Source organism: Otolemur garnettii, unplaced genomic scaffold, assembly GCF_000181295.1.
Source record: "Otolemur garnettii isolate 467f Iridium unplaced genomic scaffold, OtoGar3 scaffold00002, whole genome shotgun sequence".
Taxonomy (NCBI): domain Eukaryota; kingdom Metazoa; phylum Chordata; class Mammalia; order Primates; family Galagidae; genus Otolemur; species Otolemur garnettii.
Window position 1 is genome coordinate 14,766,744 of NW_003852397.1, and position 20,255 is coordinate 14,786,998.

The window sequence follows — 20,255 nt, forward strand, 5'->3', positions numbered from 1 at the left end:
ATCTCCAGTTAATTTGATTATACTTCCTTTCTTGCATCAATATAATCATGCCTCATTTGGAGAATAAAATTTATAAAAGTTTGTTCCCCATAAAACCATTTCTTTCTTTCTTTATTTGTTTTCAAATAACAAATGCTAAATTACTTATTGGTTTTAATGACACCGAGTATCAGAATGTATATTATTTTTTTCATAATAAAAAATAAATTTATACTGTTAACCAGCCTCTAATAACTGCAGAATTGATTTCAGTCCTTTAACTACCCCCTTTCTGCTAAGTACTTTTCTCCTCTCAGCCTGTGGTTGCAAATGCAATATCATTTGCACTGAGTTAGTTGGCAGCAAACCCTGGTAACTCCTACTAGGCTGGCTTGGCTGGAGGACAAGAGCTCTTGTTAGAGGTTCTGCTGCAGCTCCCACACTGCAAGATCATTAAAATTGTCATCTGGTCCTACAACAGCTGCCTGGATCCCAGTCTCAATAATTCATGCACTTCAAACCTATAGTTTTGAAGTGAAAAGTGATTACTATTGTAAATACCACTTTTCATCCATTTGCAAATTTCTTTCCTTAGTCTCCTATTTCCTTATCTGATTAGCCAAACCTCACTTCCATCCTGCCTATCCCACCTGTGAGAGACATCTCTAATGGATTATAGCTCTCTTTTCCTTTGAATGGGGAAATAGCCCTCTAATCCTTTGCAACACAGTGGCCCAAGTCATCGCTGTCAGTCGTTGAAACTTGGCACTTGAAGTGGAACTTCTTTATTACCCTGGTTTTAACTCACACCTTTCAGGAACATTTGATTTCAATTAACTTGGTAGAGAGGAGCTTAAAGGATGGTTTGAACTGGGATCTAGGTGTTCATATAACATTCTTTTCATCTTAATTAACATTTAGAGTTGAAAATATCAGAGAATAAAGAGCCAAATTAGGCAATAAAGATAGATTACTGATCTGAGACTTCTCGCTGAGTTGAAGAACTGGTCATAGTAAATCTTATTTGATTCTGCTTATACTCCACTATGGATATTTTGTGTGAGCAGTGAGTGATAAACTCATCAGAGGTTTGAGAATTAGTAAATTCTCAGAAGGAAGTGTGTATGCAGCAGAGGAAGTTTGGCAAAGTGTTTGGCACGTAAGTAAGTGCTACTAATTTGTTATTGCCAAGGGCATTCGATAGCTCAGTTCCTATATAGGCTTTTTCATGTAAGTTTTAATTTACTCTGGATTGTTTTACTAGTCTATTATGAATTACCTTAATCAAGAACTCATAACAGTCATTGTCACACCTTGGGTTCCCTAGGAAGACTCTGAGATGGAGATTAACACACAGGAGGTTTATTAGGGAGTGTTCTTGGTGTCAGCACCTACGAAAGGGAAAGGAAGGAATTAGGATCAGGCAGAGAGGCAGGAACAGTGGGCTGCAATGCAGCCCAGGCAAAGCCTCAGCCAAACCTACCCAGAACTCTGACACGAGACTGGCTCACTGGAGTTGTCCTGACTGAAGGTGAGTAGATTGGGCCTTTATACCTCAGATTAATTGGTTACCTGATGTGGACTGCCCCAGAAAGTGTTTGTGACATGGTGAACACTTCTTCAGCTGAAGAAGGCTGACAGTGGAGGTCTGTCTGCCAGCAGCACTCCTAGCTGTAGGAGAATTACCTGACCTCAGCAGGCGGAGGCCTCTGAGACAGGTCTAAGAGTCTGTTACATGCACGCACACAAAGCCCACAGCAGATGCCATATTTAATGTTAAAATGTTAAAGCATTCCTCTTAAAATAAAAAACAAGAAGAGGGGGTCCTTTATTACCACTTCTATTCAACTTTGAGTAGTTAGACATGAAAAAGAAAATGTTTAAGAATTGAAAGGAAAAAGCAAATTGAATGTGATTTGTAGTTGAAACGATAATTTATGAAGGAGATTATCTACAAAGAAAATATTACAATAAAAAATTTTGTCAGAGTTGTTGGAAACAAAATAAATATATATGTTTGTCTATGTCAATTGAATTTTATGCATAAGCAATAATGTAGAAAACTTTATTCAAAAATACCATTGGCAATAGCATAAAAATAAAATATAACTGGAAATAAATCTCACAAAAATGTGTAATACCTTTATGGAAAAATGATAAAACTTTATCAAAATATATCAAAGAATGCCTAAATACTATGTAAATGGAAAGATAGACATACAGTATTTATGGATGGAGGACTATGTTTTATAAAGATTTTAATTCTCCTCAAACTGATCTATACATTTTGGTAAAATTCCAGTAAAACAAAAACTCCATTGGGGATTCCGTGGAATTTGACCAGCTGATTTAAAAATTTATATGGGCTTGGTGCCTGTGGCTCAAGTGGCTAAGGTGCCAGCCACATACACCTGAGCTGGCGGGTTCGAATCCAGCCCAGGCCCAACAAACAACAATATCGGCTGCAACCAAAAAATAGCCAGGCATTGTGGCGGGCGCCTGTGGTCCTAGCTACTTGGGAGGCAGAGGCAGGAGACTCGCTTGAGCCCAGGAGTTCGAGGTTGCTGTGAGCTGTGATGCCATGGCACTCTACCCAGGGTGACAGCTTGAGGCTCCGTCTCAAAAAAAAAAAGAAATTATATGGAAGAACACAAAACCAAAGAGGAAGAAAGGTTGAAAGACTCCCACTACTGCATAAAAATTTATCATCAGCCTTTATAATTAAGAATATTCTAGAAAAAAGGAAGGAAATCTTGCCATTTGCAAAAATGTGGGTTAATCTAGGAAAGATTATGCGATAAGCCCTCAGAAATAAAGCAATAGTAAGACAAATACTGCATGATCTGACTTATATATGGAATGTGAAATGGTCAAGCTCAGAAACAGCGAGTAGGAGGGTGATTGCCAGGGACTTAGTGGGTAGAAGAAAAGGTAAGATGTTAATCAAAGGGCACAAATTTTCAGTTATACAACAAATAAGAACAGCATGGTGACTATAGTTCATAATACTTGAAATTTGCTGAGAGAGAGGATCTTAAGTATTCTCACCATCAAAAGATAACTATATGCATATGCTAAGTTAACATGGCTGTGGCCACCATTTCACAATGTATACATATATCAAAACACCACATTGTATGCCTTATATATAATTTTTGTCAATCATGCCTCAATAATACTGAAAAGTTATAAATATCAGAACATGGATATTCTAATGATGTGGGGAGAGACCAACAGACAAATGGACCAAACAGAACAGAATAGAGTCCAGAAATAAATCCGTGAATGTATGGGAAAAATAGGTCCTTACCTTAGATCCTAATCAAAGGTCAGTTAATGTGGTAAAAGAGTTGTAAAAGGCAAACCCATAAAATTTTATTAGTAGCATACAGGGAAATATCTTCAAGAACTTAAGGAAAACGTTCTTATTTATTTATTTATTATGTATTTATTTATTTTAGAAACAAGGTCTCACTTTGTTGCCTGGGCTGTAGTGAAACAGATCATAGGTCACAGTGGCCTTGAACTTCTGGGCTAAAGGGATCTTTCCACCTCAGTCTCCCAAGTAACTGGGATTATAGGCATGTGCCACCAGGCCTGGCTAATTTTTCTACTTTCATAGAGATGAAGTCTGGCTATGTTGCCCAGGCTGGTCTTGAACTCCCGGACTCAAGCAATCCTCCCACCTCAGCCTCTCAGAGTACTGGAATTACAGGTATAAACCACAACACCCAGACAGGATGTATTTCTAAAAGAAGGCACAAAGAACTGAGCTTTTCCCGGAGCAAATGATCCAAAAGAAAGTTAGACAGAAACTGTGATGTCCTCTGTGACCTTGCAGAAACCACAGTCTGTTGCTTCTGAAATATCTTTCTGCCTACACAGATCATCCCTGTTTATTGTGAGAGTGTGTTGCATTAGGGCATGAATTCCAGAAGGCAAGCATCACCAAAAACCATATTGGATGCCAGCTACTGCCGTTACCACTGGTACATCTAACAGACTGACACAAATTAAAAAGTATATCACTCCCTATCATGAAAGGGACACAGTTTTACTCACTAGGATCACATGGAGAACAGTCCTAGGCAGAAGTGCTAGCTGGATACTTCATCCTCTGCCATCCTATTGGGGAGAGAAAGAGGCACAAAGGCCATTAAGTCATGTTATTTCTGTGCAATCCAAGGGTACAGTGATAGAAACGCTATCTGCTCCTTATAGGGGGTATGAACTGGTATAAACAACCATGTCCAAAAATATTTGCATTTTCCAGGAGAGTTGACTTGAGCCCAACCTATGATCTAGCAATTCCACTCCCAGTATGTACTCTAAAGATACCTTTGCATATATACATTATAAAGGTTCACATAAACCCTTACTCTTAAAAGCAAAAATTCACAATTCATAAATGATAAGCTAATGGTAGCATATTTATAAAGTGGAATACTATATAGTAATGTAAAATAAATGAACTGCAGGTAAGTGCATCAGCTGTAGGTAATCTAAAAAATAATTATTGAACAAAAGATGCAAGTTATAAAGTAATATGCAGTATATATTCTTTAGAGAGCCAGATATATGAGATAAAAACTGTAAAGGAAAGCAAGGGGGTGATCAGCACACAATATAGGGTGGTACTTCCTGCAGAGAGAGGCACAGAAGAGGCTCTAAGGAACTGATAACGTTCTGATTCTCAAATGTCCTGAGAGCTTATTATTCCTTAAACTCTACAGATACATTTTATATAGTCCTTTTGTAAAAATAATATGCTTCACAATAAAAAAGTAAAAATTAAAGTGTTCTTTAAAAAAGACATAATTTAAAATGTCAGGGCTATTTCAGGGAGCGAATGTTCTTAAATATTCATCATTACACATCAAGCATCTCTCTATCCTCCATTCCTCCCTATCAAAATAGAAAAGTATAAATGTAAGGAGACTGGAAAAAGAGAGCAAATTTCCTCAAGTCATAAATGTTACGACAAAATTGTGGTAATTTACCTTCAGAGTTCCCTCTGATTCACCGGCTCTGGGTCTCTGATGTGGATTTTGAGGATAACAGCTAAAATATACCCAGAATAATAAGCCCAGATCCATACTTCATGCAAGAGTAAGGTTAAAAGTTGGTTGAAATTGATTTGCCAGGTGAATTCTACTATTGTTCAGGTCTGTAGCATCCATCATTTTAATATTAAAATGTATATTATTCTCTTCATTATCCTGATTGTTATTTGGCTGCTTCAGAATAGAAATCTTATCAAATCCACTGTTACCCAAATGTCCTTAAATATTAGGATTCTCTTGTTGGAAAAAAAAAAAAAAACAGTAAGGAAAATACTTCCAGAAATATAGCACATTTTTTAATGCATGTACTAATCACTAAACTTTTTAAAAGTTCTTTCCTAATTATAGCTTCCAATATGTGTATGCATTTTAGTTGCATAATTATGTCAAAATAATTCATTGGCATTAAAAAATTGGCAGCACAGATTTGATAGACGGATGTATCACTGAAAATTCTTTAGTTACAAGCAACCAAATCCAAATCTGACTGGTTCAGACTATAAAAGAATTCAGTGGAAGGATTTGGAATGTTTTATCGACGTGAAGAAGCCACTGACCAAGCAGCCTTTGAAAGGGACAGGAGTTAGAGGGCTCCAGGAACCTAGATAACGGGCTTATTTGGCATTGTTTTCTGAGGTCCTATAATCAAAATAATGTAGCCTCAATATTTTTTCAATTCTTGGGTCACTATGGTCAATTTTTAAATCCCTGCTCCAGAGATTGAGTTGGATCATGTGAACGTTCCTTGGGAAGAGGAAGGTTTGGTGCTGTTGACAGTTCCACCAAGACAGCTACGGTGATAGGGTTGGGGTGGTGTCAGGAAAAGGATTTTCCCAAGGAAAACCAAGCTGCCATTACTAAAGAATGGGGGCATTGATGCTGGGCTGGCAAAATAGCAGATGTCCAGTATAAAACCACTTTAGCAGAAATTAATTATGCTGTAATCTTCTTATCCAGAATCATTGTGCAATTTAATTTAGTGCACTGGGAACTGTCCTAGTCTGCTCAGCTGCCATAACAAAATACTATAGACTGGACTGGATGGTTTAAATAGCAGAAATCCATTTTCTTGAGTCCTGGAGGCTGAAAGTCTGAGATCACAGTGCCAGCATAGTCGGGTTCTGGTGAGGGCTCTGTTCCTGACTTCCAGACAGCCGCCTCTCCCTGTGTCCTCACATGGCCTTTCCTCAGTGAGAGAGAGAGAGAAAGGGAGGGAGAGAGAGGTGGGGAGACAAAATTCCTTCCCCTTCTCATAAGACCACCAGTCCTTTCAGAGTAGGACCTCCCTTAACCATGATTACCTTCCTGAAGGCCCCACCTCCAAGTGTAGTCACACTGGGGCTTCAGAATTCAACATATGAATTTGGGGGAAGCACAATCAGTCCAGAGTGGGCGCCAGCTAGTGGACTCAGAATTTGCTCACTTACTTTTGATAGTCTTCTCATCCTCACGTGCAAATGTGATTGCAAAGTCCTGCTAGTGTGTGCTGGTCGTTTCCTCAGTAATCTGTCAGAGTTTGTGAGGCTCTGTGGGGTTTATTGCTGTTGGCAACCACCCCTCTTCCTCCTCCCAGACCAAGAAATACTGTGTTAGAAGCCAAGCTTCATCTCTGGTGTCTGGTGCCAGGCTGGCTCGCCTGCGTCTATTACTCTCTGCAGCTCAGCTCCACAGCAGTCCCCGTTCCAATCTCTGCAGAGTTTCTCCCCTTTTTCAGGAGCCCCTGCAGGCATTTCTTACGGAGGCCGTGTGGGATGAAGTCAGAACACCTGTGTTCTATTCCTGGCTCTAGCACTTACAAGCTGTGTGACTGTAGGGAAATCACTTAACCTTCAATGAATTTTTTTATGCCACAAATGTGTGTTGCTTTCTTCCAAGTTGAGTGCTAGGTATTGAGAAGTCAGCGATAGATGTAGGGAAGGATGCACTGAGTGTGTGAGGGTGGGGAGGCATTTGTGAATCTGGTAGTGTAGGTCACAGAAGGTTTTCTTTTTTTTTTTTCTTCTTCTTCTTAGAGGGAGAGTCTCTTACTCTACTGCCTCGGCCAGAGTGCTGTGGCCTCAGCCTAACTCACAGCAACCTCAAACTCTTGGGCTAAAGAGATCCTTTTGCCTCGGCTTCCCAAGTAGCTGGGACTATGGGCCCCCCACCATGATGCCTCATTAATTTTTTCTATTTGTATTAGAGACAGGGTCTCATTCTTGCTCAGTCTGATCTTGAACTTCTGACCTCCTGATTCTCCTACCTTGGCCTCCCAGAGTGCTAGGACTACAGGTGTGAGCCACCACACCTGGCTGGAAATGACGCTTGATAAGAAAAATGAAAGATGTACAGAAGTTACCTGGGAGAAACAGTGGGCACAGATGAGGAAGAAAACACATTCGAGACACAGGGCACAACATCTGCACAGGCCCTGAGGAAGGAGAGCCAGCTTCTGGTTGGATCCACAACAGATGTGGGAAGAGTGATGTGAGATGAAGCTGGGCAGGAAGGCAGGGTCTACATTTTCTGCCCCAGGACCTGTGGCTGGAGTACGGGAGAGACATGTTTCAATGTATTTCTAGAAGATCCCCCAGACTAGAATACTCTTGGAGAAGAGTAGAGGTGGCTGGGATTAGTTGAGTGAAGTGACCAGTGAGTAGAGTGGTTCAGAATAGGATGGAGAGAGTAGAGATAAAATTACATGTTAGCCATTTCTAGCAAAGGTTACCATGCCTGGGTATTGTGCCTTAGCCACCTGACTGGCCCAGAGTGGTGTTCCTGATGAATGCACTCAGGAACGTTTATTGAGCCATTACTACATGCCAGGCATTTTTCTAAGTGCTGAGGATATAGCAGTGCACAAAACAAAGATTCTGCCCTCTTACTTTCTAGTTAAAGGTTTACATTCTAGTGTAGCTCACCCAAATGTGAGCTGTTACTTTTGGATATCTAGTTCGATGATTTCTAGGGAATGCTGTTTTTCAGTTTTCTCCCTGGATTAATTTCCTATTGCTGCTGTAACAAATTACCACAAACTTAGTGGCTTAAAACAACACAAATGCATTACAGGCAGTCCCCGAGTTACAAACATCCAACTATGTACAACTCGCACTTACAGATGGAGGCTGTTATAGGTCATAGGTAAACGTACCTGTGTTCTAACTTACCTATACATTTAATTGAAGAACAAACATACAGAATCCACCTCATTTGTAACCCAGGGACTGCCTGCATTTTAAAGTCCTGAAGGTCAGAACTCTAACATGCATCTTGCTGGCTGAAGTCCAAGTAGGTGCAGGACTCCGTTCTGGAGGCCCTGGAGAGGAATCTTTTTTCTTGCCTTCTCCAGCTTCCAGAAGCCATTCTTTCTTCATGACTCCCTCCCATCTTCAAAGCCATCAATGGCCGGTGAGGTCTTTCTTTTTTTAATTTCAGATTAATGTGAGGGTGCAAACAACTAGATTATAACGTTTGTATTTGTTAGGTAGAGTTCCTCTCATAGTTGTGTCCAGCACTCCAGAGGGGTCTATATACCCATACATTGTGCCCAGTAAGTGGGAGCACACCAGTCTCCCTCCCTCATTCCCCTCCTCCCAACTTGAATTGAATTGAGTTTTTCTCCTCTGTGGGTGTGAATTATTAGATCATTTACTGGCTTTGTATTAGTATTGAGTACTTTGGATATTTGCTTTTTCAATCTTGTGATACTTTACTAAGAAGAATGTATTTCAAATCCATCCAGGTTAATACAAAAGATGTAAAGTCTCCGTCTCTTTTATGGCTGAACAGTATTGCATGGTATACCTATACCACAGTTTGTTAATCCATTCCTAGATTGGTGGGCATTTAGGTTGTTTCCACATCTTGGAGATTGTAAAGTGAGCTGGAAAGAAATCTTTCTCACATCATACCCCTCCAACACGCTCTCTCCTCTCACTTTCACTTATATTCTTTTTTTTTTAAATTTGTTAACATCACTTGTATCCTATAAAGATACAGAACTATGATGTACCCCTAATAATTTTCTTTGCAGTTTTTGGCCAGGGCTGGATTTGAACCCCAACCTCAAGCATATGGGGCTGGTGCCCTACTCCTTTGAGCCACAGGCATCACCCAATAATTTTCTTTTTAGACAGAGTCTGACTTTGTCACCCTTGGTAGAATGCAGGGTTATTGTGGTTGCATTGGACTCAGTGGCTAATCCCAGAAACCTCCCCTCCTCCAGAGTCTTCACTTCCTTTCAACTGCACAGTCCCTTTGCCAGGCATGGCGGGAGCCAGGACAGGGGCCTCTGCGGGTCGGCTTGACTCTGCTACTCCTCCCCATGCAACTTTACTGTGCTGAACCATGAAACAGAAGCAAAATTTCTCTTCTCCTGTTTCAGCTTTGTTCTCAGTGTATAAGTGAGCAGTGAAGTGTCTGAAACACAGGAATATAACCAGAGTTAAATTAGTCTCTTTTTCCTGTGCCGGAGAAGTTTCAAAAGAATCCCAGAGAGCTTCCTTTTTGTTAGAGGGTTAAGTGTCAAAACCACAGGCTTCTCCCAGTGCTGCTGGGGAGAAGGGCCCAGCAGGGTGTTTCTGGTTACCACACTTGACTCACTGTTCTCAGAATATTCCAGGCAGTATCTGGAAATCTTTAACTGTGAGTGCTCTGTTGAGCAAGATTTCATACCTACAGGGTGACAGGGGGGAGAAAAAAAAATAGGCACTTTAAAGAATATCCCTGACACATTTTATAGCAGAGAGAAAGGAAAAAGATTTCGGGTGAATTTGAGAAGCTATGGAACTTGTTTCCTCTGAGAGGAAAGATTCTGAACAAGTCCTTTAAAGGATTACACTTCCCCATAATGCTGCATAAATATCCACTGGGGATATTTAGTGACCCATTTCAAGATAAATTAATTAGTATTTCATTGTCAGGGTCCAGGCTGTAGTTTTACAAATTTCTCCCCACAGTCCCTGGGTTGTGTTCAAGTCCCCTTTTTTTCCTTGAAGCAAATGACTAGGGTTTCCTGATTCCAGGTAAGAAATTGCCACTCAGTAACAGCAGGTGGAAAATTAACGCTTTCAGTTCACAGTTGTGTGCGAGGCCAGTGAAGGCTGCAGCTGCTGCTCCTTGGTACTTACTGCTCAGCTTTGAATGGCTGCACGGTGCTGGGATTGCCCGGGTTGGTTTGGACCTCACACCCCCGAGTGAGAGGCTACAGAACTGGCAGTGGGATTGGTTAAAATGTGTGGATGGAAGGGGGCTTGAGAGGGAAGTTGGATGCGAGAATTTCCAAGAAGGCCAGGCCATGTGGGAGGAAAACCGTGCAATCTGCCCTCATGAGTTGCCTGGAGTTTGACAGGGAGAGGATGTGGACAATGTCAGGGTATGTTGAGAAACAGCAGGAGAATGAACTTCCTGGCCACACGTTGTTTTTGCCATTTCTCGTGCTAGTGGGTTGTCTGATCAGATTTGCTTCTTCAGGGAAAATGACTCTCCGTTTTCCAGAGAGCCCCTGGGGCAAGCAGTGAAACTGACTGTGGGTGTAGGACAGGCCTCCACTTTGAGGACAAACCCATAAGGGGTATCCAGTATGCATATCCACTTTCTCGGACTCACAGGGCATTTCTTTCTTCCTTTCTCAGCCATTTTCAGAATGCTGTTCTCCGCTTTCTTTCAGTCCTTGTAATCAGCTCCATCTCATCCGCACCTTTCAGACCCTGGCCACACGATGCCTGCAGCCCGGTTCCCTGGCCTCCCTTCTCTGCCTTTAGCAGTTGCAAGTCTCAAGGGCACCTGCAGAAGAACAGAGGCTGATTCTGCCAGAAATTGGGAGTTTCCTTTCCCACACTCCCAGCAGTAAACTAGGCAAAAGGGGGCGAGGGAGGGTCTCTCTTTCCCTTTCAGAATTCTGGCATCAAAACCCTGCTCGGATTTACACGCAGCCCTTCATTGTGCATTGTGGTCTGTAGCCACCGTCTTTTCTATTAAAGTTAGAATTGATTCACTAGGTAATAAATGGAAGAATCCTCCCTGGGCTTTCCAGCAAAATTACTTATGCTATTAGTAGCATTAAGCAGGCTTTTACAACTGGAGATAAGCTACCCTGATGTTCTATCTGCCAGGATGTGTCAAAGCCAGGGCTATTTTGTATGGCCCAGAGTAGGTGGCGGGGACAGAGGAGAATATGTCCATTTGTGTCTCCAGTCTTCTGCTTAGATTCGTTCATATTAGGAACGGCTCTTTAGTTCCTTCACAAGAAAGCCGCAGCTCATTAAACCTAACTAGACTCAGAAGGGACAAAAGAACCACACTTTTAAACTCAAGACTTTGCCTTAGGGTTTAGCAACCTGCCTAGTCAAATTGCCCTGGTGTTGATCTCATAGCAAAACTGCCTCTGTAAATAAATCACCAGGTGGCCCCATCTAAGCCTTTGAGAAATCTGTGTCAACAAGTTTGTCACTTCTTCCTTCTAATCACCTGCAGCTTGACAGCCCCGTGTGGGGTGGGCTCCATCCTGAGCAGCCAGGTTGCAGGGCTGCCAAGCTGGTAAACTGAGGGGTTCATTAGAATCCTTTTCTGAACTCTGGGGGATATGGTGGCTCCTACATGTAATCCTAGCATTCTGGGAGGCTGAGGGAGGTGGGTTGCTTGAGCTCAGGAGTTTGAGACCAGCCTGAGCAAGAGTGAGACCCTGTCTCTACTAAATAAAAAAAGAAAAAAATTAGTGAGGTGTGGCAGGTGCCTGTGGTCTCAGCTACTCAGAAGACTGAGGCAGGAGAAACGCTTGAGCCCAGGAGTTTGAGGTTGCTGTGAGCTACGATGACACCATGGCACTCTACCCTAGGTGACAGAGTGAAAGACAGAGTCATACTCTGTTGCCCAGGCTAGAATACTGTGGCATCAGCCCAGCTCACAGCAGCCTCAAATTCCTGGGTTCAAGGAATCCAACATGAGCCTCTCAACTAGCTGGGACCACAGGTGCCCACCACAATGCCTGGCTAATTAGTCTATTTTTAGTAGAGATGGGGTCACCTTATTGCTCAAGCTGATCTCAAATTCCTGAGCTCAAGTGATCCTCCCACCTCAGTCTCCTAGAATGCGAGGATTATAGGTGTGAGCCACTGTGCTGGGCCTGATAGCACCCTTTACAATAGATGAGCTCAGAAAAATTTGAAGTGGGAACTTCTATTATATCTTCTTTTTAAAGGAATCATATAGTGAATCCTCTTTAAAATCATTCCTTAATTTTATTTCTTCTGGAAATGCTGATTTTCATAGGTTGGAAAATGGTTATGCGTCTGGAGTACAGAGCACATGGTAAGTAAGCCATTTAGTAGCAATATAGTTAAAGTGTTGAGAGTTAATCATTTCTATCTCTTCTCCTAGTAAATCTGTTTTGTGTGTCCCAACCTGGAGAATGTTATGTAGGATGCGGGTGAACATCTGAAGACAATATATCAGCTAGGCAGCCTGGCCTCCAGGGGTGTGGTATTTATGGATATGGTGACTGTTGAATGGGCCAGGAAGGACAGAGCAACCTCACAGCCCTGATATTGTCACGTCCAAGATCATCCCAGGGACAACCATTTCTCCTAGGACAAAGGAGGGTCCTGCCAAGCAGAAGAGGGTGTGCTCTTCAGACACCAAAGGCAGCAGCTCTAGAATGCCCAGGGTGGTCAATGGGATCTACTGACGCCCACACTTGGTGTTCTTCCTCCTCCCAGTGATGAAAATAACATTGGACATTTAACAACCCCAGGTTAATGCAGTCCCAGTTGGAACCAGAGGAGCATTTAGTAAACAAGAATGGACATAGCCCTCTAAATCAAGCAGCACAGGGAGGAGACAGTTCTTCTGTTCAGAGGACACACAAGCTAAATGTCAGCTCAGCATGGTCAGTGCTCCCATCCAGTATGATGCCTTAGCCTGTACAAACACACTTCATTGTCACAGAGACTCTGGAGGGGGAAGGGCAGTGTTGTGGGATGAATTTTATGTCCCCAGACTGTATGTTGAAGTCTTAAGCTCAGTTCTTGTGAATGTGACCTTATTTAGAAATAAGGTCTTCGCAGATGTAGTCGAGATAAAATGAGGTTATACTGGATTAAGATGGACCCTAATCCAATTGCTGGTGTCCTTATAAAGTGGGGGGACTTTAGATACACATAGAAACGAGAATGTCAAGTGCAGACACAGACACAAAGGAGAAGATGGCAGACTCCGAAGTTACATAGCTATAAGCCAAAGAGGCCGGGATTGCTGGCAAACACCAGCAACTGGGAGAGAGGCATGTGGCAGATTCTCCCTCAGAGCTTTTAAGAAGGAACCTGCCCTGCGGACACTTGGCTTTGGTCTTTTTGTGTCCAGAACTGTGAAAGAACACACATCTGTTGTTTTAAGCCCCCCAGTTTTCAGTCCTTTGTAAGGCATCGCTAGGAAACTAATACTGGGGGTATTCCATTTACTGAGAAAAACATAGGTTTCAGAGATAGGAGGGAACTTGCCTAAGATTTCATGGCCAGTGAATGGTTAATGGGACCTTAAAACCCAGAGACGTTGACTTAGAGTTGATTTCAGATCCTGGGCCCTTCCCCTCGCGTGACCTTGCTTTATGGGATGCAGGGAGAACCCACCTTTTTCTGCTCAGAAAATAACCTAATCAATATTTCTAAAAGCAGTTGGCATGGAGGTAAATAAAAAGAGATGTACACAATCCCACCCCTGGGTGTGCACCCCAAGGAATTGAAAGCATGGTCTTGAAGAGATCGTTGTACACCCAGGTTCACAGCCTTATGCACAATAGCTGAGAGGTGGAAACAATATCACATGATAGACGAATGGACACACAAAACACGGTCTGTACATAAACAGAATATCACTCAGCCTTACAGGAACAAAACTCTGACACACGCTACAGCTTGAATGAACCGAAGTTTAGGATGTGATGCTAAGTGACACAAGTGAAATAAACCAGTCGCAAAAAGGCACGTACTGTGTGGTTGCACTTGGGATATCTGGAGCAGTCAAATCCAAGATGAGAACCAGGAATTGTTTAGTGGGTATAGACTTTCAGTTTGTAAGATGAGAGGCATTTTGGAGATTGGTTTTATGGTGACAAGAATGTTCTTTACACTACTGAACGGTATACTTAAAATGATTAAGATGGTGAATTTTTTAAATTGTGTTTTACCACAAGGGGAAAAAGAGAGGGGGAAGAAAGGACAGGGGACAGACCTGATGGAGGGAGACAGAGGGGAAGGGAAAGAGTGGGAGAGAGGGAGGGAGGGAGGCAGAGAGAGAGATATGGATGGATGGGCTTTTTCTGATAATAGGATTTTGTTAGCTTGGCTCAGCTACGAGAAGGCAACTTGACAGAACAGTCTGATTTCCTCACTCAAGAAAATACTGTTTCTGCCTGCCTGGGACTTGCATTCTGTGATGTCATTCAAAGAAGGGGGGCTGCCTGTCTTACTCCAGCAGGGCCTGGAAGCCCACAGCTCTGACAGGTGCCGACTTTGCCCTTCACACCAGCATACACCCGTCCTCTGTTAGCCCAAGCTGCTGTTAGAGGCAGCTTGGCTCAGGTGTTCTTCTCTCCACAGACTTGGGGAACACACCCTTTCTTTGTTAGGAGGTGAGCAATTTTAATTGCATTGCTTCCAGATTTTGCTAGCTTGTGGTGAAGATGGAAGTCCCATGGACTGTCCCCTTCGCCTCCAAAGTCATTCTGCTTGGTAGCAGAGCCCTGGCTGGGAAGGGGCCTCCACCCTCCTCACTTCCTGGCTGGGAGCCCAGCGTGGAGCTGCTGCCAGCTCCCGGGAGGTGCCTCCTGGCCTGCAAGGGACCGTGTCTCAGTGCCCTGGGTGGGCGGTGCACGTCTCTATGTTTGCACCCCTGCTAGAGCTTGTGTCACATATTCACAACCTGATTCATCTGACATTCACAGCTCATTCTACTGAGAGTTTAAGGAGTGAGAAGGGGCATCACAGATCTCTAAACACCGTCATGTTTTGTGAGGAATGTGTCGGTTATTCTCCATCTGGCCCTCCAGATGGACTCTCTGCCCTTCTCTGCTGACCTCTAAGTGTGGCACGTCCTGTGGCCCCCTTGTTCTCTCCCCTCCAACTGGTTTCAGTTCCCGGGAGGCCCTGGCAGGAGACAGGCAGGCAGGGAAAGAATCCATTCCTGACAGGACTCTCTGCTGCCTGCCTGCTGGTCCCTGTTGAGGTCAGGAGTCCTGTGCGGTGTTGGGTGGGGTTGACCCTCATGGCTGGGCTCCCCTGGATCCTGCAACAGCTTCTTCCGCTCACCCACTAGGCTTCAGGGATGTACCAGTTTCCAGTTTTGGCTAGGCTCTGGGTGCTTCATTATCTTTTGTTGGCTTCTCTAATTCTTGCCCACATCTCTGTAAATAGTTCTACTATTATACTTTTCAATCTCTCTTTTTGGGTATCATCTGATTTCTGCGGGATTCCGATTGATTCAGTGAGTGCCAGGATAAAAAAAAAGAAATACTACAGAGAACCAAGGGGCTGGGAAAGGACAGATCGCATCAGAAATAAAAATCCACAGTTGATTGAAACATTTAAGTTCACTGACTGACTGACTAGAGTTTTTACCATGAAAGGCACAACGGCTTCATTGCCTTGGCCTCTTACTCTCAGTAGTCTGAAAGTGTGCAACTGAAACCAGTTGGAAGGTGGAGAACAAGGGGGCCACCGGACATTTAAGACAAGCGCCCTCTGTGTATTCCAGCCACTATCCCTGCCCACAGTCAGGGTGCTTTAAGGACTCACTACTGAGAAAAGCTATACACTGCTTCCCAACCAAAAGAATAATAGCAATAATAATAATAATAATAATAGTGGCAGCTGCTGTTTATTGTTCATCACATGTCAGACATTGTGCTAAATCTTCAATTTACGTATCATCTCACTGAATCCTCCCATCAAATACCCAGTTTTGCAAGTGAAGGAATGAAACTTAGGCTAAATATTTGCCATGATTTGACAGCTAGAAGTTGAAGTCAGGCAATCTGACACCAGAGCCAGAGCTCTTGTAACTATTATTGCCCAAGAATTTCCCTGTATGTGGCCATAGTTCCACTGAGGCCAGTCTATGGGTGAAGAGTTGTACTGGATTGGTTATGTATTTACGTTTAGCCTAACCGTCTACTATGTATTTATGACAGGTGATATTGCCTTTCTGTTTTCAATAGTGATGTAGTTGCCCTTTCAACAGAACCATAACTAAAGACAAGTGAATAAATTTAGAGAAAAATATTAAGGAACGGTATAGGCTGAGTATGCAGATAGCCAAAATTATGTCTAAAATTGGGGGAACACTGTACCCTCCACACTGGCCTCGGTGAAACCTAAGTATTCACGCAGAAGACTCTGCTGGAAACAAAAATTAAATATCTCTGCTCTCACTCTCGAACGTCTCTCCTGATTAACTCACCCACATTTAGCCCATTTCCAGGTACTGTTTATATTTAGTTACACTGCCAGTTTTGCTACAACCAGAGCTTCTGGGCCACCAACCCGCTCATGGAAAGTTGGCAAATAGATGAGTAATGTCAACAGAACACGGGAGCCACGCTGGTCCACGTGTAATGTTTCCTAGTTGAGGGATGCTGTGAAAGTGAAAGTAAGTCACCAACAGGAAAGGAATAGCCCTCAGCTGCCCGGTTGCACACACTGGGCCTCTTTCAAGTCTACGTGAACTGAACAGGAGCTCCTGTACCCGGCGTCCCCTCCCAAGGTTGTGCTCCCCAGCCTTGCATTGCAGCACCCTCACTTTACCTAGAAGGTCACCGCATTTCTAGGTAGTCAAGCAGAGTGTCTCCACAGGATTGAGCCAGGGCCCCAAACCCTAACTGAGGTACCATGATACCCAGTAGGGCAGTGGTGGGTGTAGCTCATGTTTCCCGGCTGCCTACAAAATGTACCACGGAGGCATCACTACCACCAACCCCAATACCACTTCCTCCTTCTCCTGAAGTCACGTCTCTTCCAAGTTCCTCATCCAATTCCGACTAAGGCAGCAAATAATCAAGCTGAGTCACCCACAAATTAGTGGCCAGCAGGGGGTTTAAGCGTGGGTGCACCTCAGCTATTGGTCGGAGCCATGACACACCCTTGTATTGACTTCTGAGTTTCTAGCTAGTCCTGTCCCCTCCAAGACTTGACTTTGCCTGGCGATAGGGCATGGTGGGGTCTTTTGCTAGTTCTAGCTCGAGTGTTTATCTAAGGCAAGGTGTAGCCTTGCAGAAAACTCTCTCTATGTAAAGATAGAACTTAGTGGCCGGTGGGTGCCTCGCGCCTGTAATCCTAGCAAGGCTGGTAGATTGCCTCAGCTCATGAATTCGAGACCAGCCTGAGCCAGAGGGAGATTCCGTCTCTAAAAATAGCTGGGCATTGTGGCGGGCACCTGTAGTCCCAGCTACTTGGGAGGCTAAGGCAAGAGAATCGCCTAAGCCCAGGAGTTGGAGGTTGCTGTGACAACCTCAACTGTGACTCCATGGCACTCTACCAAGAGGAATAAAGTAAGACTCTGTCTCAAAAAAAAAAAAAAAAAAGATAGAACTTTGACTCACCATCTGCAGCAGGAGACCTGCCCAGGAAACCAGCCCTGCACCTACAGTAAATAGCCCAGGAAGCCAGCCTGCTGTGAGTGAGACTTGCAGGAAGGCCGGTTGCTATCTCCAGCGAAAATCCAGGAAGCTAAACAATAACTTCTGTAACACTCAGCCCCAAATGGCCAAGGACTTGATTAGTAACTGGCAGCCTCCCTAATCTGTGTTGCCACTTTTCACCTGTGAGTAACAGCGTGGGCTAAATAGGCATCCAGCCCTACACAGTCGCACGGGGTGCCCCACTTGGAATTAGCCCACCTGCAGCAGCTTCCCCAGGCCCACAGGGCACACCTGAAGCCTTGCCTCGTTTCCGCCATAAAGCTTTCCCACTCTGCCTGCATTGGAGTCTCTGCCAACACTTAAGTGACAGTGGCTGACTCCCACAGAATAAATGGCCTTTGCTATTCTCACTTGGGTGACCTTTGCTTACACAGAGCCCATAACCTGCTTCTCTTCCTGCCCCCATCACCGCAGGCCACCTAGTGATGAGACTTCAGACTTCAGCTTCTCCCCCTGTTGACAAGACATCTTCCTCTGCTGGGAAGTGTCCCTGGAGCACTTTCCCGGGGAGCAGTGCCCAGGCAAGGGCAGGGCTTAGCTGCACGTTGGTCCTCTCCTGAGTAAGATGCATGAGACGCAGGCTTTTTTAAGAGCCAGACACCAGGCAAGACTGGAACTGGGTTTTAGGTCCAGGTCCTACTTTATTTCCCAGTTCCACCTACCCCATGAGAGTTAGAGCCTAGTCTCACTCTTGCTATTCCTCCTCTTCAAGTGTTGTTTATGAACCCAAGCCCACTCATGTGGCCCTAATCCCTAATGGACAAATTTCCTCTCTGCCAACTGCCTGTCCACATGGCTAAGTCCAGCTGCTTGGATTCTCCCTATCTGGACCCACTCTGCCTCCAGGGAGCTTCTCAGCCCTTCCTTCTTAACCCCCCCGCTCCCCCCCAACACACACACACACACACACACACACAAACGATTACTGCCTAGGTCAGATGTGTGACCAGCCAGAGACACCCAACACAATTTATTTGAATCATTCAGAGTCACCCTGCCAGGCTTGGCTCCAGCAGCGTTTCTGCCCAATTCAGAGGTGACCACATGATGGCACTCTAAAGCTAGCAATGCTCTCAGAGAGCTGGTAAACTGCAAAGCCCCAGGGAGTCAGGATCTGTATTTCTCTGTTTTGGAGACTGTCAGAAAACTGAAAACTGGTAATGGTCAACATGCCCCCAGAAAAATCTTAATATTATTTAGCCAAGGATTCTTCCTGATCAATAGCCATTTGTGTCTGACACTTGCCAAATGTTAAATCTCCCTCTCCAGCACACATCCCACCGCCCATTGCTGTCTTCTCTTTTTATTCAACACAAGCATATTTCTGTTCTAAATAGTCTGCCAGTTGCTATGAACACAAAAATAGACACACAAAGATTTAAGAAAGATTAAAAATGTCTTACCTAAGCACGAGTGAAATGATTTCTCCTTTTGTTTTGGCCCATCATTATGCTAAATAAATAGAAGCCTTTTCCTGCTTCACGAACACAGCTGAGTGAATCATGGGCACAGATGAAAACTGCCCATGTCTAGAAAAATCCCTCAGCCCCCTGGCTGATTAGTCATTACACATTTGCACAGCCCAGGAAAGGTTGCCCAGGTAATCATACAAACATTTGATATTTTTCTATGCTTTCTCCCTTGGTTGATTCAAATTCTTTGGAACTGAAGTTCGTTTTTTGCAGCTTTTAAAGACAGAACACGGTGAGATTTACTTGGACTTATTTTTAAATGTGACTGAAGGATGATCTGCTATGGCCCAGCATAACACAGCACAGTAGAGAAAACACATCTTTAGGGTCAAGTGGTGGCAGGTGGTGCTAGGGGAGACCTGAATCCTGGCTCAATCCTTTCTTGTTTGGTGACCTTGGCCAGATGTTCTTCACTTCTTTGACCTTCAATTTGCTGATTTGCGAACTGGGATAAAGAATATTGGACTTCTAAAGTTGTTTGGGAGATTAAAAGAGGCAATGTAGTATGCATAATAGAGCTCATTCAAGGGTAGCTAGTATTCCTTTGAGTAAAGTGGGTTATCGCCATGCTTGACCTATGGCTAAGAAACTGGAAGGTCAGGAAGCTTTCCCCTGCTCCTTTGGGTAATCCCAGGTGGTGATCAAGAGCATGCTCTGTAAGTCAAACTGTGTATGCTCAAACCCTGATTCTACCTTTTGTATAACAGGTGAATTTAGTAAAGATAACCAAAGCTCACTTCCCAAGCCTCAGTGTCAGAGGTTGTAAAGTCAATAATCATAGTCCCAGCCTCGTGATGCTGGTGTGATCATTGAATGAGATAATGAGCATGTCAGGTTGAATTACGCCCCCTGTGAAAATACTGAAGTCCTAACCCCTGTACCTGTGAAGGTGACCTTACATAGACATGTAGTCTTTGCAGATGATCAGGGTAGGATAAAGTCAGTAGGGTGGGCCCTAATCCGATACAATTTATGCCCTCATAAAAAGAAGAGATTTGGACACAGAGAGACACAGGTGAGTGCCTGTGAAGATGAAGAGATTTGAACACAGAGGACACAGGTGAATGCCTGTGA

General features: G+C 43.8%; 1 protein-coding gene across 2 annotated transcripts in view; it reads right to left on the reverse strand.

Annotated features, from left to right (window-relative positions):
- FAM184A (family with sequence similarity 184 member A) overlaps window positions 1-19,228 on the reverse strand; it is a 189,048-nt gene extending 169,820 nt beyond the window's left edge. For both annotated transcript variants that reach the window (XM_012805059.2, XM_012805056.1), the window contains exon 1: window positions 19,113-19,228. The gene's annotated coding sequence lies outside the window, so the exon portion shown is untranslated. The remainder of the gene's footprint in view (window positions 1-19,112) is intronic.
- Window positions 19,229-20,255: the final 1,027 nt, after the last annotated feature.